Here is a 17,616-nt window from a genome sequence, read left to right on the forward strand (position 1 = left end):
TGGCTTGAGTTTTAGAAGAACCAACTCCTGACTTTTTCTGAATGTTTTTTTCATATAAATTGTTTGAATGTGACACACTTGCCGCGATTGTAACACTGCGCATTTCAGCAAGGTCATGGCTGCTGGTTGTGAGACTTAAAACAATGCGTACAAGATTTTACAATATGAACTGAATGTTTGGTGTGGGCCCACTGTCTACTTCTTCCGCTCCCCACGCGCCATGCCGTGAAGGGCCGTAGCGTGACCTGCACCCACAGACTGTCTACTGTCGCTACGATGCACAATGGATACGAGCGGGAACTTAAACCCTACTCCCTGTTCATCATAGGAATAAAGCTGATACAAACATTACGGCATGTAGTCTTCCGCGTTTGCTTGAATCTCATTGGATTTTGTTTCACGCGGAGCGGAAGCGAAAGTGTGTCCAGTACAGTCAAGTACGATCATAAGAACACGTTTTATGCTGTGTTACAAACACACACACACACTGACTGAGTGATAATGCGGGCAACAGCTTTACCACCGCATTAAACTTGGACCGCACTGGCCAGCCAGCTGGTTGAACTAATCTGAAAAGATGTAAGCAGTTGCAGTGCAGACGTAAAAGGAAACGAACGAAGAAACACTACAGCTTCGAATGTCATTTATTTTAGAAGAGAATGAAATAATGTTCTACAAAATTCCAGCATTACTGCAACCTTCTTAGGTGACCAGACGAAAAGCATAAAATGCTCTCGTTCTCACATAACATACTATTCTAATTACAAACAAGAACAATGAAAATTCCTAACTTAAATACAGGATAATTTTTCTGAGCGAGTTATGTGTGATGCAAAAGCAAACTGCAGGGATTTCACCTATTGTTCAATACTGAAGCCACTGAAGGTATTAAATACATTCAGCCGTCTGGCAGTCTCTTAGCTCCTTGCTTATTCGAATCCGAGAAATATATGTATTTGAGTTGTGAAACTGTCATCTGCTACGTTGAAAAGGAGTCGATCAACGACAGAATCCACGAAGCCACCTAGACGCCGCACTTTCTCCTCCTCATTTACGACATGCCGTTCTATACCCCACCATCGTTCGGCAGTGACATATGAAAAAGCTGCATGCATTACTTCCAGTACGTCTGCAAGCTTAACAGTCTCGTTATTTCTCGCGACAAATCGTTTAGCTTTGCTCCAGATTTGTTCTGTTAGGTTCATATTGTAACGGTGCAGTGGCAAACGTAAAAATGCAGAATTTATATGGTATGTTCGATATTGTGAAAATGATTGTTTTTCATGTTTTTACGACACTTATGACTCTGGTTCGTGTGAGACTACATCTGTGGTAGAAAAACAATGAGCGTAGTCCAAACAAAGACTATTTCGTTTTTCATTTTTGCCCTAAAAATTAAATTGTCATGCTTTCTCAATTTAAGCAATCTTTATTAACAATCTTTCATAAAATGTCAATAGTGAAGAAATTATATTTGAGATGAAACCAGGAATTTCGCGCCCAGAATTAATTAGAAACAAGAAGAAATGCCTTATTCAGAAAAAATGATGATGGATTTTACAATTACAAGATGTAGGTATTTCAAATTGAATGGAAAATAAGACGACTACGACGAGGCTTGAACCATAGATGAATTAACTACACTTAGTTATCTAATCTACTACGCTACGGACTCCGCTGTACATCTAATCTGGAATATTTCCTTAACTGCATTAAATACAGTGCCTAGGATGAATTAAAAGCCAATTTTTTTCTGTAAATTTACGAAAAACATTAAGAACAACCTATTTCTTGGCGTTTTTAACCGTGCTTCACAAGCATGTTTCACTGCGGAACAGCAAGCAGCCTCAGCCATTTTCATACTGCGTATTAAAAGCACGACAATCAGAGCACAACAGCACAAAAACTGTGACTGTACACGATTTTAAAAATAAACACTACATAGTTAAAGCGTGATTAAGGAAACCTTTGATGGCTGTTAATACATTACAATTGCAATACAGTACAATTACAATACAAAGTTTCACGTAGCATAACTCAGTAATAATATATCTAATACATTAGTAGGACCTACTTTCAAGAGCGTAATAACGCAAGTGCACGTGTGCTACTGCTTCCGACCTGTCAAAGCAGCTGTGTTTGTTGACATCTGTTTTAGTCTTATGATGAACGGAGTATACCGCTGCATTGTCTAAATCGTATTACTTATGTAAGAAAATCAAGCACTTGTTTTAAAGTAGGATACTACAGAACCTAAGACGACAGGCTGAGACATCTGTGTTATGGCATCGCGTAACATCTCATCACAACAAAACTTGTCACTCTTGCTTTAATTTAAACTTTCTAGTCAGACATCTTAAGTCTGCTATCCATACTCTGTTTGTTTCATTGGGCTTCCTAAGAAGTCCGAAAAACTTGAGTCTACCGGTTCTACATAAATTTGTTCATCAAAATACTATAGAGGGCTTCGATTGCTTTTTCATACGAAACACTTTCAGGGCGCGTCGTTGAAGAAAGCTTATAACAGAGGCGGTAAACTTCAACTCCTACTGTCGGCAACAAATATGGATATCGATTCGCACCTTGGATAAGGAGCGCCGCGAAGTGTGAGCGTAACTGCGCTGTGTACTTCACCCATTCTCCCTGCTGAACGTTGAACTGCTTCTACTGCGGGGCACATGGAGGTCTTGTTTGCTGCGGCGATCCTGGGGTAGCAGCAAGCGATGTTCGTTTGAATATACAGTAACTTGGTCATTCCAACCTTTAACAGCTGCATCTGATGTATCTGAAGCTGAACAACCTGTGTGAGAGGCATGTCTTGCGTGAACATGCTTCACAAAGCAAACTTAAAGCTGTAGTAGCCCTAAAAACACTAACAAAAGCCCAAGGCAAAATCAACAAACTAAAACAGAAAGCAAGAAGCTCAGTGCTGAAAACAAACCACAACACAATTAAGCCTCTGCCGGACTCTGTGTAAAGGAAACACTTTAGTACCACGTGACAATTGGTGAGCATGGCACTGGATCTGAAATAAAACAGAATTATGCTGAGCTTATGGTACATACACAAAAGTTCTCTTGCAAAAAGAATCACGTGTATATTGCCAAAAATGAATATGCCACAATCCTCGCTCGGCAATGAACGAGACCTCCTACAATCCGCGTAGAAGAAAAAAAAAGTGTGTGAAATCTTATGGGACTTAACTGCTAATGTCATCAGTCCCTAAGCTTACACACTACTTAAACCAAATTATCCTACGGACAAACACACACACCCATGCCCGAGGGAGGACTCGAACCTCCGCCGGGATCAGCCGCACAGTCTATGACTGCAGCGCCTTCAGACCGCTCGGCTAATCCCGCGCGGCGTAGAAGAAAGCTCGGATTACGGAAGGGTGGGGAAGTAAATCGGGCGTGCCTTTTCGAAGGAACCATCCCAGCATTTACCTGAAGAGATTTAGGTAAATCACGGAAAACCTCAATCAGGATGGCCGGACTGCGGGTTTGACGCTTCACTCTCCTGAATGCGAGTCCGTGCGTGGGTTCTGAAGCAGAAATCATAAGAATGAGAGAACACAATCACTGAAAGAAATACTGTAATACACTCTACTTATCTACAAAGATTTATCAGCGAAATCCATATACAAATATTTGGCAAAGGCGGGGTAAGTTAAACACTTTAACAGTTCACAATAAAGAAATAAACGTTAAGTCTTGTAGCCAGTTCTGATGAACTACTTTCGTAGAGCAAGTTGCGACTGTAATGTGACGATCCTCGAATGCTGCTAACTGAAGCTACTCGACACCTGAGGACGAACTCGGCACCAGCTGACTAGAGCTGCAGTCGGGCGGTCTCTTGTCCACGTGACCCGTAGCGCCGGTGGCGTCTCAGCTCAGGGCGTGGCACTCGAGAGGCCTACGGTTGGGCGGTGCCGGTCACTGTCGCTACCGCTGTTGGACAACAGGGGAATCTTCAGCACCAGCCTCTCAACCTGGAACGATTCCATTATGTGTGGTATCGACTCAAAAAATGGTTCAAATGGCTCTGAGCACTATGGGACTCAACTGCTGTGGTCATTAGTCCCCTAGAACTTAGAACTACTTAAACCGAACTAACCTAAGGACATCACACACGTCCATGCCCGAGGCAGGATTCGAACCTGCGACCGTAGCAGGCGCACGGGTGGTATCGACTCGCTACGCTACTACAGGATGTACAAGGGTAATGAGTGCGAAAGGGACAATGGTAATCCTCGTTGTTGCTTCAGTAGGTATGTCCTTAACTGTATTCTGAAGCTGGAGATGTTATTCAGTTCACTAATACACTCCTGGAAATGGAAAAAAGAACACATTGACACCGGTGTGTCAGACCCACCATACTTGCTCCGGACACTGCGAGAGGGCTGTACAAGCAATGATCACACGCACGGCACAGCGGACACACCAGGAACCGCGGTGTTGGCCGTCGAATGGCGCTAGCTGCGCAGCATTTGTGCACCGCCGCCGTCAGTGTCAGCCAGTTTGCCGTGGCATACGGAGCTCCATCGCAGTCTTTAACACTGGTAGCATGCCGCGACAGCGTGGACGTGAACCGTATGTGCAGTTGACGGACTTTGAGCGAGGGCGTATAGTGGGCATGCGGGAGGCCGGGTGGACGTACCGCCGAATTGCTCAACACGTGGGGCGTGAGGTCTCCACAGTACATCGATGTTGCCTCCAGTGGTCGGCGGAAGGTGCACGTACCTGTCGACCTGGGACCGGACCGCAGCGACGCACGGATGCACGCCAAGACTGTAGGATCCTACGCAGTGCCGTAGGGGACCGCACCGCCACTTCCCAGCAAATTAGGGACACTGGTGCTCCTGGGGTATCGGCGAGGACCATTCGCAACCGTCTCCATGAAGCTGGGCTACGGTCCCGCACACCGTTAGGCCGTCTTCCGCTCACGCCCCAACATCGTGCAGCCCACTTCCAGTGGTGTCGCGACAGGCGTGAATGGAGGGACGAATGGAGATATGTCATCTTCAGCGATGAGAGTCACTTCTGCCTTGGTGCCAATGATGGTCATATGCGTGTTTGACGCCGTGCAGGTGAGCGCCACAATCAGGACTGCATACGACCGAGGCACACAGGGCCAACACCCGGCATCATGGTGTGGGGAGCGATCTCCTACACTGGCCGTACACCTCTGGTGATCGTCGGGGGGACACTGAATAGTGCACGGTACATCCAAACCGTCATCGAACCCATCGTTCTACCATTCCTAGACCAACAAGGGAACTTGCTGTTCCAACAGGACAATGCACGTCCGCATGTATCCCGTGCCACCAAACGTGCTCTAGAAGGTGTAAGTCAACTACCCTGGCCAGCAAGATCTCCAGATCTGTCCCCCATTGAGCATATTTGGGACTGGATGAAGCGTCGTCTCACGCGGTCTGCACGTCCAGCACGAACGCTGGTCCAACTGAGGCGCCAGGTGGAAATGGCATGGCAAGCCGTTCCACAGGACTACATCCAGCATCTCTACGATCGTCTCCATGGGAGAATAGCAGCCTGCATTGCTGCGAAAGGTGGATTACACTGTACCAGTGCCGACATTGTGCATGCTCTGTTGCCTGTGTCTATGTGCCTGTGGTTCTGTCAGTGTGATCATGTGATGTATCTGACCCCAGGAATGTGTCAATAAAGTTTCCCCTTCCTGGGACAATGAATTCACGGTGTTCTTATTTCAATTTCCAGGAGTGTATAATGAGTGACGTTATTCCACAGTCAGGTTCCTGCTACTGAGAAATACATCAGGACAGTAGCTAAATAACAGAGAAATGTTTTTGTTCCGAAAAATGCTGAGGTTATCAGTCCCCTAGAACTTATAACCACTTAAACCTAACTAACCTAAGGACATCACACACCCTGCCCGAGGCAGGATTCTGACCTGCGACTGTAGCGGTCGCGCGGTTCCAGACTGAAGCGCCTAGAACCTCTCGGTCACAACGGCCGGCTTTTGTTCCGACTGGAACGAATCTGTCTGCCATGTTGTTCAGATAACAGCGTTAAGATCGAAGAGAGATGTGAGGGATATTGTTCGTTCATAAAACTGTATAGGAGACGGAGGGGACGGAAATCTCTGTACTTGTCACAGATACAACGAACAGAGGCATTCACAACCAGTTCCAGGCGCCGTGAGCTCTCCTGAGAAACCCCATGCAGGGTAACATCACTGCAAATAATAACTAGAAGTATAAGTATTTGTATAAGTTTCTTTTTCACGTCACCTGCTTCCAGTATCACTTTATGGTACCGGGCGTCACGCATTCCTGGCGAGACGTCAGGTACAGAGGAACACAGAACGGCACTTGGCGACCAATTTAGGGTTCAAGTTTGGCAAATAAAATTTAGAAGTCGACAGTGTCAAAGATGTTGCTAATGTCTAAGAAGCACATCGATGGTAGGCAATGAAATCCTCGTAACTCCATCTGCCTGTGAAAACCTCATACTTCCAGCAACCAGTAACTCAATATCAAAGAGAGATTTGAAAGTGCATGGATTTCTCTGATCTGCCATTAACTAAGCTTATACTATATAGCTGCACTGTATATTATTTTCAAGAAATAATTTTAGCTTCTGCTGTAAAATTTAATAAAAACGTGTTACGAAATTTTCATTGCCTACCATTGACATAGTAGTTGCCTCTTTTGCACTCATTGCAAGCTTCCTTTATTAAAGCAGGTGCTATGCAACGATATTTATGGAAACCAGAGTGATAATAATCTAGTAGGTTGTTTTTAGTGAGGCAACCTGTTAGCTCGTCGTTAACTATCGATTATATATTCTAAGGCCTTGGACAGTGCAGGAAGAATGTAAATATGTCAGAAATCAAAGGGTGCTGAGGCAACGGCACTTTTAGGTAGTGACTTAACTAGTCCCTGTTTCCAGGATTCACGGGAAATACGTGTGGTCAAGATGTGGTTGAAGATGTTTGCTATAGAGGGCAGCAGTACGCCAGGAAAAATGTTCATCATTTGGACTGATCTGATACTCATGATGGCTATTTTGACGGTATTGCAAGTAACATGCTTTAAATAGAATTTTTTGCTGCTGCAATCGTTCACCCCATGAAGTCACCCGTGAGTCTCTGTTTCGTTTGCTGTTCAATTGTAGTTGTAGATAATGCAGAGTAAGGGTTCAGTTCTTCGACTAGGAGAATGGGATCAGCTGCATCTTTTCCTTTGCCTATTCCAAGAACACGCAGAATTTTTCGTAGGACAGCTGGTCTGTTTCAGTAGTAGGATAACGTATGGGTATGCTTCAATTTTGCGTTTCTCAGATCTTGGCTGTCTGTTCCGCTTCTGCTTGTAAGCAATATGATTTTCAGGCGTGGGGCATAGTTCAGATGCCCGGTGTGCAGGGTCTCTGAGATCCATAAATTGTTTTAGTTCTTCAATTAATCAAAGTGCGCGTTTCCTTTTATTTTACTGGTCTTCATGGAAGCATATTTCTCATATAGTTGAATAAGTTTTTTAGTAAGCCCATGATCTTTTTATCCAAGAAGGAAATAAGATGTCCTTCAAACCATTTCTTGCACTTTAGTTGCAAGTTCACATAAATTAAAGAATTTGAAATCTTGGTATGTAGTCAGTTGCGGTTTCTTTGTGGGGCATTCCAGCGAGTACGTCAGGAAAATTGTCATGGGTGCACATGTCAGGTGCAGATATTTAAGAGGTACAAATTACTGTTTGAGGATTTCCTTGCAAATATATCTAAGACAGTGTGACTACTGTGATGGGTAGAAGCAAGTTTAAGCAGTGATAACTTTGAAGGAGAAACCATTTGCATAAATTTTACATTGGAAAAACTACTGCACAGAAATTTTATGTTAATGACACGAGCTATATTTATATGCTCGTATGCCGATCAGAAACTTGAAAGAGCAATTTCGAAGCAGGCAAACCCACCTAGTTTACGAAGTTTGTAGTGGGCACATGTCAGGCATTTTCTGTTAAATGATTTGATTTCTATAAACGTATATTCGCTTGTTCATCATTATTGTTGTTGGATGTGTGTAGCATCGTAGGTGATAATACGCCCCTACTCCATCCCCTCGTCAGTTACGTCTGTCATGTCTTAGAAAGATGTAGCCGTTCATATTTACAGAACTTGTGGGAATACATGGTCGAACCAGCTCTCCGACAGTACTACGTGGAGTGGATGGCTATGTCTTGAAACAGAGACGGAACTCGTCGAGATGATCTGTCACAGACTGAAAATTTGCTTGTACAATATGGAGATTAGTGCACTCGGAGGAAAAGTTCGCAACGATGCTGCTGCAGGACATTAGCGACTCTCGGCCAGGGAGGGAGGTGGAACAACTCATAGTGGGGCGCACTGCGCTAGATGAGTGAGAGTTTCAGGAGTGGACGAGGCAGCCGTTAAACAGCTGACTTGTCTAAAAATGGAAGTAAGACAGTACAATTAATCGTCTGAATTAGAGTCCTGTCAGAATAGTAAAGTAATAGTGAAATAACGAATTATATTGGTGTTAGAAGGATGAAAAAACTGTCTTCCTTTTTAGCTGAGTAGTCAGCTTGTCTGAATACCATGCAGCTGCCCGGGTTCAATTCAGGGCTGGGTTGGAGATTTTCTCCAGTAACGAACCGGGTGTTGGTCATCATCATGGACATGCAAGTCGCCCAGTGTTGCGTCAACAGAAAAGACGTGAAACTCTGCGGCCAAATTTCCCCAGATGGGGACCTTCGGCCATCAATGCCGCATGATCACTTTCTTTTCCAATATGGAAATACAAGAGAAATTGTACTAAAAGTAAACCTGGCAAACGAATGATCACTGTCTAAAGGAAAGAATAAAAAATAAATAGTTTCTTTAAAAAATAAAGATCTAAAAGCGCACAAATGATAGGCAGCAGGATCTGACATGTTTTATAGCTTCTAAAGTACAGACCCTCGAGTTCAGTGGCACTGCGGGCCGATCTTTTCGCATTTTCCGTCTTTACCATTTTCCTGCCATAAGTTTCTTAGCCCTTAGCTTGCAAATGACGTTCACAGGGCACTCACCACACCCACACCCTGCCATCGGATCGCCACATTTTGTACCGTGATTCGTCACTCCACACAACGTTTTTCCCCTGTTCAATCGTCCCATGTTTACGCTCCTTACACCAAGCGAGACGTCGTTTGGAATTTACCGGCTTCATGTGTGGCTTATGAGCAGCCGCTCGACCATTAAATCCAAGTTTTCTCACCTCTTGCTTAACTGTCATAGTACTTGCAGTGGATCCTTATGCAGTTTGGAATTCCTGTGTGATGGTCTGGACAGATGTCTGTCTATTACACATTACAACCCTCTTCAACTGTCGGCGGTCTCTGTCAGTCAACAGACGAGGTCGGCCTGTAGACTTCTGCGCTGCACGTTTCCACTTCACTATCACAGCGGAAGCAGTGGACGTAGGGATGTTTAAGACTATGGAAATCTCGCGTACAGACGTATGACACAAGTGATACCCAATCACCTGACCACGTTCGAAGTCTGTGCGTTCCGCGGAGCACCCGTTCTGCTCTGTCGCCATGTCTAATGACTATTCAGGTCGCTGATATGGGGTACCTGGCAGTAGGTGGCACCACAATGCACCTAATATGAGAAACGTACATTTAGGGGGGGGGGGGGGGCGGCTTGTCGGGATACTCTTGATCACATAGTGTATGTTTGTGTGTGTGTGTGTACACACGTGTACATAGTACACATAAATAAATATTTACACCACACACACATGCACGCACACACACTCAACCAGTGTCCCTCACCTCTTCTGTCATTACAAGTGAGTAGTGGGGGTATTAGTCACAAATGACCCTTTTGTCGTTATGAGGCAACAGGGCGATTTTAGACTGCAGCACAGTGTACACCTCGTGTTCTGTCGATCGAATACTAGTTTGCCATACCATATTGGGCAGCTGCGGTACAGCACCACGCACATGGATGTACAGACACCGCAAAATAGTCTTTGATAGAGACGGCTCTCGATGCCATACGACGCACACCCTTAGACCGCCTCTGGGTGGCACCTTCAATGTACATTACATATACAGTTTTGATCGCAAACCTACAAGCTACACAATCGGCAGCCCATTCGCCTCGTCTTTCATAAGATCGATAATCTTCTTAATCTGTGGAACAATACCGGAAGAATTATCGGCCTTATATGAGGATGTGTCGAATTTATTACCATGGTACCTAGTTACTTCATATGGATAACAGTTCTTCACCTAGTAGATCAAGCTATCTGACCCAAATATAATATATAGGATCTGCAAAATGAGCTTTCGGAAACTCATAATGAAAGCGGTATGTTCGGAGTTAAATTAGTCTAGAATGCACATCCCCACATAAATCGGCTCGTTAACTCTACTACAGTCTTCACCATCTCCACAGCAACAAAGTTCTTATTGAATATCGTGACCCGCTTAAAATTGGGTCTGGAGAAGCATTTTCTTACGCCATAACGCAGCAAAACCCATCTGACCAACCGTAGACAGGTTCTGTGGCTTAAGTGACATGTTTTCTAATTATAAACATTTAAATTACTGATGAATGGTTTTGCGATTCCAACGCGCTCTGAAACTCCTTGCTTATGAAGCCCACTTTGTGTTCCCTAACAGAGTTCACGACTGCGACATTCAGTTCTGCAGCGACTTTGACAGCTTTTGTCGCCTCATTTTACGTCACAATCGTCTGCTACTATTACTTAAGTCACACACTGGTTCGCGTTGTGACTTAGCGGATGATGTTTTTCAGCTTTCCCTGTACGTGGTATAAATCTTCGATACGAGACGTCCCTTGGAACATTAAACACTTCGTCTACCTTCGTTACGAAAGCACCCATTTTACGAGCATCAAAAATTTGCCCATCTTTGAATTCACTTAGCTTCGACATAATGCACTCGTAACCTCATGGAAAACTGTTTTGACCATTACTGATATTTGCAACTTACTGGATACACTGCACAAGTGCCGTTCGTGCTAAAAAACAACAGCGCAATCATCAGGCGTGGCTAGCATCTGCATTTATGTTAAACCCTTAATTTCTAGCAATGTTTCCATATTTTTGTCTTTCTAGAGTTAGTTTTCTTGACCATAAAGTACTGTCGTTGCTTTGAAAATAAGGCGTAGTAGGTGAGGAAGGGACAGAAGATAGGAGGGCTACAGTTGCAGGCGGTGGTATAATGGGAAGTAAAAAGTTTGTTTTATCGAAAGCCACTGTGTGTACGAACATTGTGTGAGTATAAGATTTTATTACATTAGCGAACCTGACAATGTTTATCAATTTCTAAATATGTATGGTAATTGCATGTACATCCTAAATTCCTTCCCTCCTCTCCCGGTCCATCTTCTCCTCCATCCTCTCTGTCGAAATTCTCCTCCTCCTCGCCCCTACCTCTGTTCATCACCTCCTCCCCCCTCTCTCTCTCGCTCTCTCTCTGTCTCTCTCTCTCTCTTCGTCCCTCCTCCCCCTCTCTTTGTGCGCGTCTATCTGTCCATTTCCTCTACCCCTCTCAGATCACTTCTTTCTCTCTCCTCTCTATGACTTTGAGAGTTGTTAATTGTTATTGGAAACAAAACTCTGATTGGGGACTGACCTCACTTAAAATTAATGGGTAAATCGGTTGAAATCATTCGTACACGGACTACGAGAGAGATGTCTGCAGCTGATTGATCCGTGAGGACAGAAACTTCAATGATAGTATTTCGCATACTTTAAATTTGCGGATGAGTAGGATTACAAAGTTTCAGACGATTCAGATTCTGCAATAATATTCTAATCATAAGCCGATAAGCCATACATATAAAAGTTTCTTTTTTTCTGTTAAACCAACTGCAAGGAAGAATTTGTCTGATGGTTTACATGCCCTGAAATCGTAGTTAAAACTGACTGTGAGAAAGAAAACGAAACCGACATTATCACAACATAGCACAGTACAAAGTTTTCTATCTCACACTCGGATTTAATACAGAACTTGTACATTGTCGTTTAAAAACATTTATATCGTATGTCCGCTGAATGTTTAGTTGTGTATAGCGTAAAATTCGAAGTAAATGCCTCGATAACTTTTCGACATTTCTGCTAACAACATTTCCCATTTACACAACTAGACAATTGCTAAGGAGCAGATACATTGTTGACAGGATTAATCACAGGCAATCATGGACGACGTGAGACACAGAAAATACGTAATACGGAGGAGTGGTATATTTATAACGAAAAATTGTACAGATTTCGCCACTAGGGAAATCAGGATAACAGACATAAATAACGTTTGTGTTTGACACAGGTCACACTTCCATAGAGGTCGATATCGGACTCTTTGTAAGGAAAATGTCCACCTCGGGCACTCATGCATATTTAGCACCTGTGATCCATGCTCGCTACTAAAGTGTCGAGGAGTTCTTGGGGGATATTGTCTGCCTCCCCTCTAAAGGCGGTTTTCAGTTCTTGCACGGTTCGCTGAGGAGGTGTGTTCGTTGAGAAATACGTATGCCAAGAGGACCCCAGACATTCATTACGGGGTTTTTGTCCGGGAAGTACGCAGGCCATTCCATACGTTCAATATCTACAGTTTCCAGAGTGTTCGACACGTCAGCCGTCCCGAGCGTGTGGGGAGTGTCGTCCGTGAAAAGAACGTTAGGGCCTACCTGACTCCTAACCAGACGTACATAATCCAGAATAATCTCCTTGCGAGACTCTGTGCTGTAACTGTCACTCGCAAAAGGTATGCGGCAGTGCTCGGCCATTGTGCTTAATCCTTGCCCATCCCATAGCACCTAGGCCATACCGATGACGTTCATGAACATTCTACGGTGTTTAACGTGTTCCACTCCATCTCTACACTAACCAGTGGCCAGAATCACTTGCCACAGTAAAGCGGGATTCGTCGGAGAATATCACTGTCTACACCAACGAACTCTTTCTCGACGATAGCATGGTTGAAGTGGGATACCTGTAACAGTCTTCCGGGCATACAAATCAGCCTAATGTAATCGAAGGAAAAGGGTGCTGGTAGAGACACGGGTACCGGTAACAATTGCAAAGTCTGCAGTGATCTGCCTAAGAGTGAGATGTCTGTTCCTTTTCACCACTAGGACTAGGTATCGATTTTCTAGTAGTGTTGTGGTACGTCTACAACCAACGGCGTGCTTCTTAGTAGTACTACCACCTTCAGAGGCCTTTTTCTAATCGCGAGATGACGCTTTTGGACACACAAATTCCTGTGACCACAGCAGTGTCGATTTGACCGGCTTCGCGCCGTCCAGCTGCTCGTACACAATCGTAAGCACTCAGATTATGTCTTGAAAATATGTTGCTGTACCGTAAGGAATGTCGCAGTACTCGGTTCCACGAGAACCTTCGTCAGACGCCGTACAGCATGGCTTGCGGATGCACAAAAAGCGTTCGTGTACAGGCTTCGCTGCAGTTAACACGTCCCGTCTTCTATGTTCTTTTACTATCATTGGTCGAGTGTTCCGTAGCAATTGTTAGTTGTTCCATAGCAATTGGCAGTTGTTTCCTATGATCACCAATGGTTCCAATGGCTCTGAGCACTATGCGACTTAACTTCGTAGGTCATCAGTCGCCTATAACTTAGAACTAATTAAACCTAACTAACCTAAGGACATCACACACATCCATGCCCGAGGCAGGATTCGAACCTGCGACCGAAGCGGTCGCTCAGCTCCAGACTGTAGCGCCTAGAACCGCACGGCTACACCGGCCGGCCTATGATCACCTGTCAAAAGCCTGAACACTAACCTTTTGTAGTGCCAGACGTGCAGGAAAGGAGTCAGCGACGTTTTGCAAGGTATTGACAGGGATGTGGAGGTATTCCGACTCTAGTGTCGAGGTGGTCCCACAGATTCTCGATTGAGGGGAAGTTTGGTAGCCAGTGGAGTGCGGTAAACTCATACTGGTACTCTTCAAACCATCCACTTACCTACAGTGCGAGCTGTGTGACGCAGTGTGGTGTCCCGCTCGTAGATGCCATCGTGCTCAGGAAGAAAAAGCTGTGCATAGGGGTGGACATGGCCTCTAAGGGTAGATACATACTTGTGTTTACCCGTTATATCTTCTAGAATGACGTGTTTGCCCATGGAATGCTACGAAACCATTCCTCAGATCGTAACTCACCCGCCTGATTTCAGGGTGCTTGTTTTAAGACGTTTCATGCCGTACACACCAACGGCCATCTGTCCGATGGAGCATAAAACATGATTCATCTGAGAAGACCACCTGTCGCCACTCATAATCAGTGGACGTCCAATTGAGGTACCAGTGGGCAAATTCCAGCCTTCGTCGCTGATCGCCGATGAACAGCAGTCGGCAGGGAAACAAGCACCGGCTGCAGAGGCCCATACGCAGCAACGTTATCTGAACTGTTGTTGACGAGACGCTATTGGTAGCTCCTCGGTTCATCCTGCCAATTAGTTGCTCAAAAGTTACACATCTATTCGCCCGTACGCATCTCAGCAGCCGCCGCTCACCTCTGTCATCTATGGCCCGTTTTGCACCACTGTTGCCTCAGTGGCGATTTTAGGGGACTTCAGGCAAATCGATGGTTTTCCATATTACGACAACGACTGCTCTGTTTCTGAGTCCCCCTAACACAGTTTATATACTCTCCACTGCAAATGCTGCCACTTTCTTTCTGTGAGTGTTTATTGCACATTGACCTCGAACATAGGCTGTGGTCACATTTATGTGACTGATTCGTGTATTAAAAAATATTTAGCCAATGCTCTGCCAAATGTGTATAATAGTATCGGGGGTAAAAATTTGAAGCAAATTGGGCAACAACTTTTCGAGAGTTTTGCTAACAACGTTTGTGCATTTTATACTTTATGTATACTTTTACACACCATATATATTAAAAGTGTATATAGTTTGTGTTCGTCTGAATGTTTCTCAGAGCATCGCGTAAAATTTTAAAGAAGATAGGCCAAATACTTTTCGAGATTTTTGGTAGTTACGTTTCTCGTTTATATAGTACAGATACAGTTATGTATTGTATGGATTACAAAAATATATAATCTGTGTCTGTCCGAATGTTTATTAGAGTAACGCGTAACAATCTGAAGCAAATTTGTTATTTTTTACTGGAAAGAACGTTTCCCTTTTATACATTATACATATTCTTACATATCAAATATGTATGTCCGTCCGAATCTATCTCAGAGCATCGTCTAAGAATCTGAAGTAAATCGGTCAAGCGCTTTTCGAGATTTCTTGTAACCATACGAAACAACCACTTCTCTCTATATAGTAGTATAGATTACCACGCACACACACACACACACACACACACACACACACACACACATACATACACGCTCACTCACCACACACACACGTTTGTAAAAATCAGTTACATCACCGTAGATGAAAGATTTATAGCGCCTTCCAAATAGTTATTGGGAGTAATAATGTCCTTCTCCCTCTCACACCCTCTGGACGTGTGTCTGTGCGCGTGCGCCCGTGTGTGTGTGTGTGTGTGTGTGTGTGTGTGTGTGTGTGTGTGTATCATCGTTCTTAAGCAAAATTATTTGTCACTGTAGCACAAATTTCCCCTGTTCTTTAACGTAAACTGTTACATTTTAATACTCGATGACAAGTTAACTGATAATGTTATTTCACTCAATAACGTCTTAAAAGTTGAGTCCTCCTCAACTGTAATCAATAGTTCTACAATCTCGTAGTTACGGAATGGACAGTTAGTATTTAGAAAGTGTGATTTTACACAAAATGAGCAAAATAGTGCGGAAAGTTTTACGATATTTCTCGAAAACATTTGAGATAACGGAAATATTCAAACTAATCCTTCCTAGTTCTCCTGAGTTTCAGAGTGTATCGGAAAAGCTTTGTGTCAGACGTTGAAATCTATTCACTACCAAAATCGAGCAAATTCTTGTAGGCTGACTCGATGTCAAACAACTTAAGAACACCTTTACATTCTTCGTTATGCTGTATATCCTTTAACTGTGTGTTTCTGACTGAACTGCGTGTCGCACATGTTGACGTAATGCTTTAGTTGTGTGCTAATAATAAACTAATTTTAGTATTCACTAATATGCGTCACAAGTCTTTAAACGTATTTACTTTCCAAACTCGCGAGGACTCCAAATGTAAAGAAACCTTGTCTATGTTTTGTCTTCATGATATTTTTTCATTTGTGATGAGCAATAAGCTATCTTTGCTGTTCTTTCATACAAGAGTCTTAGGTTTTTGCATACGCTTTTCTAGTTTTTCGAGTACTTGTGTGCTTTCAAAAATCGTTCAAATGGCTCTGAGCACTATGGGACTTAACATCTATGGTCATCAGTCCCCTAGAACTTAGAACTTAGAACTACTTAACCTAAGGACATCACACAACACCCAGTCATCACGAGGCAGAGAAAATCCCTGACCCCGCCGGCAATCGAACCTGGGAACCCGGGCGTGTGTGCTTTCTGCCCACGTGTCATTTTTTTTCTGCTTCATATTTTCTGTTTACCTCTTTATTCAGCTTTGTTGTATATTTTTTCAGTTACATGCTTAATTTCTGTGGTGGGGTGCTTTGTTGTTTTGTCTCGTTCTGCAACGTGCGTGTACATGTGTGTGTGTGCGTGTGTGTGTGTGTGTGTGAGAGAGAGAGAGAGAGAGAGAGAGAGAGAGGGGGGGGGGGGAGAAAGAGGGGGGAGAGGGAGAGAGAGAGAGGGGGGGGGAGGGAGGGAGGGAGGTAGGGAGATAGGGAAGCAGAGAGAAACAACTGATATTTTATTTTTTCTCTGTCCGAGGAAACTTTCCTCCTTGTTTGTAAAATCGGAATCAGCTATGTTTGCTGGTGGTCTGTAAAATAACGTATTTTATTTTTTCTCCATATTTAGTGTCGAGGAAAGCAAACGTTTCTTCAGCGTTTGCTACTGCTGACCACCTTTATCTGCATGATCGTTTCTCTGCGGAACGTTGTTTTCTATTTTATTTTTGGAAATTTCTAATGTGACATTCAAATGAGACAAGTCAGTGTAAGTGTCTATCAAACAATCTGGAGTAATAAATATTTTTTTGTGTGTTAAAGATTATGTTAACAGTGTCAAATAACATGATGCGGTTGGAATTCAGCAGTGCTCAGTACAGCACATTAATCTCATTTCCTGACTAAACCGAGCAAAAGTTTCGATTTTATAAGCTGAAACGAAGAACGGTAACTGCTCTCTCTCATGCAGCATGTTGCTTTGTTAGAGAAAATTTTGGATACATGTCTCTCCTGGCCCCAACTAATGGTCTGTAAGTGTGAGCTAATGTTTCCTAAGGAAAAAGAACTGTTTGACCTCTCTGAAATGGATCCATTCCGCCTCCTGTCCTGTAAATTACAAATGTTTACTTAACTTTTGTCAACTTAACTTTGTTATTATACCATAAGGTATGATGAAAATGTATTCTTCTTCGCCCTATACTGTTGAGCTAAATTAAAGGAGCTCCACTTCAAAAGAATTACTGACATTCTGATTTGATCCACTGCCTGTTGGTACAAATACGATTTCGAGAAAATGATATCCAAGTTACTGTCACACTCTCTGT

Source organism: Schistocerca gregaria, chromosome X, assembly GCF_023897955.1.
Source record: "Schistocerca gregaria isolate iqSchGreg1 chromosome X, iqSchGreg1.2, whole genome shotgun sequence".
In the NCBI taxonomy this organism is placed as follows: domain Eukaryota; kingdom Metazoa; phylum Arthropoda; class Insecta; order Orthoptera; family Acrididae; genus Schistocerca; species Schistocerca gregaria.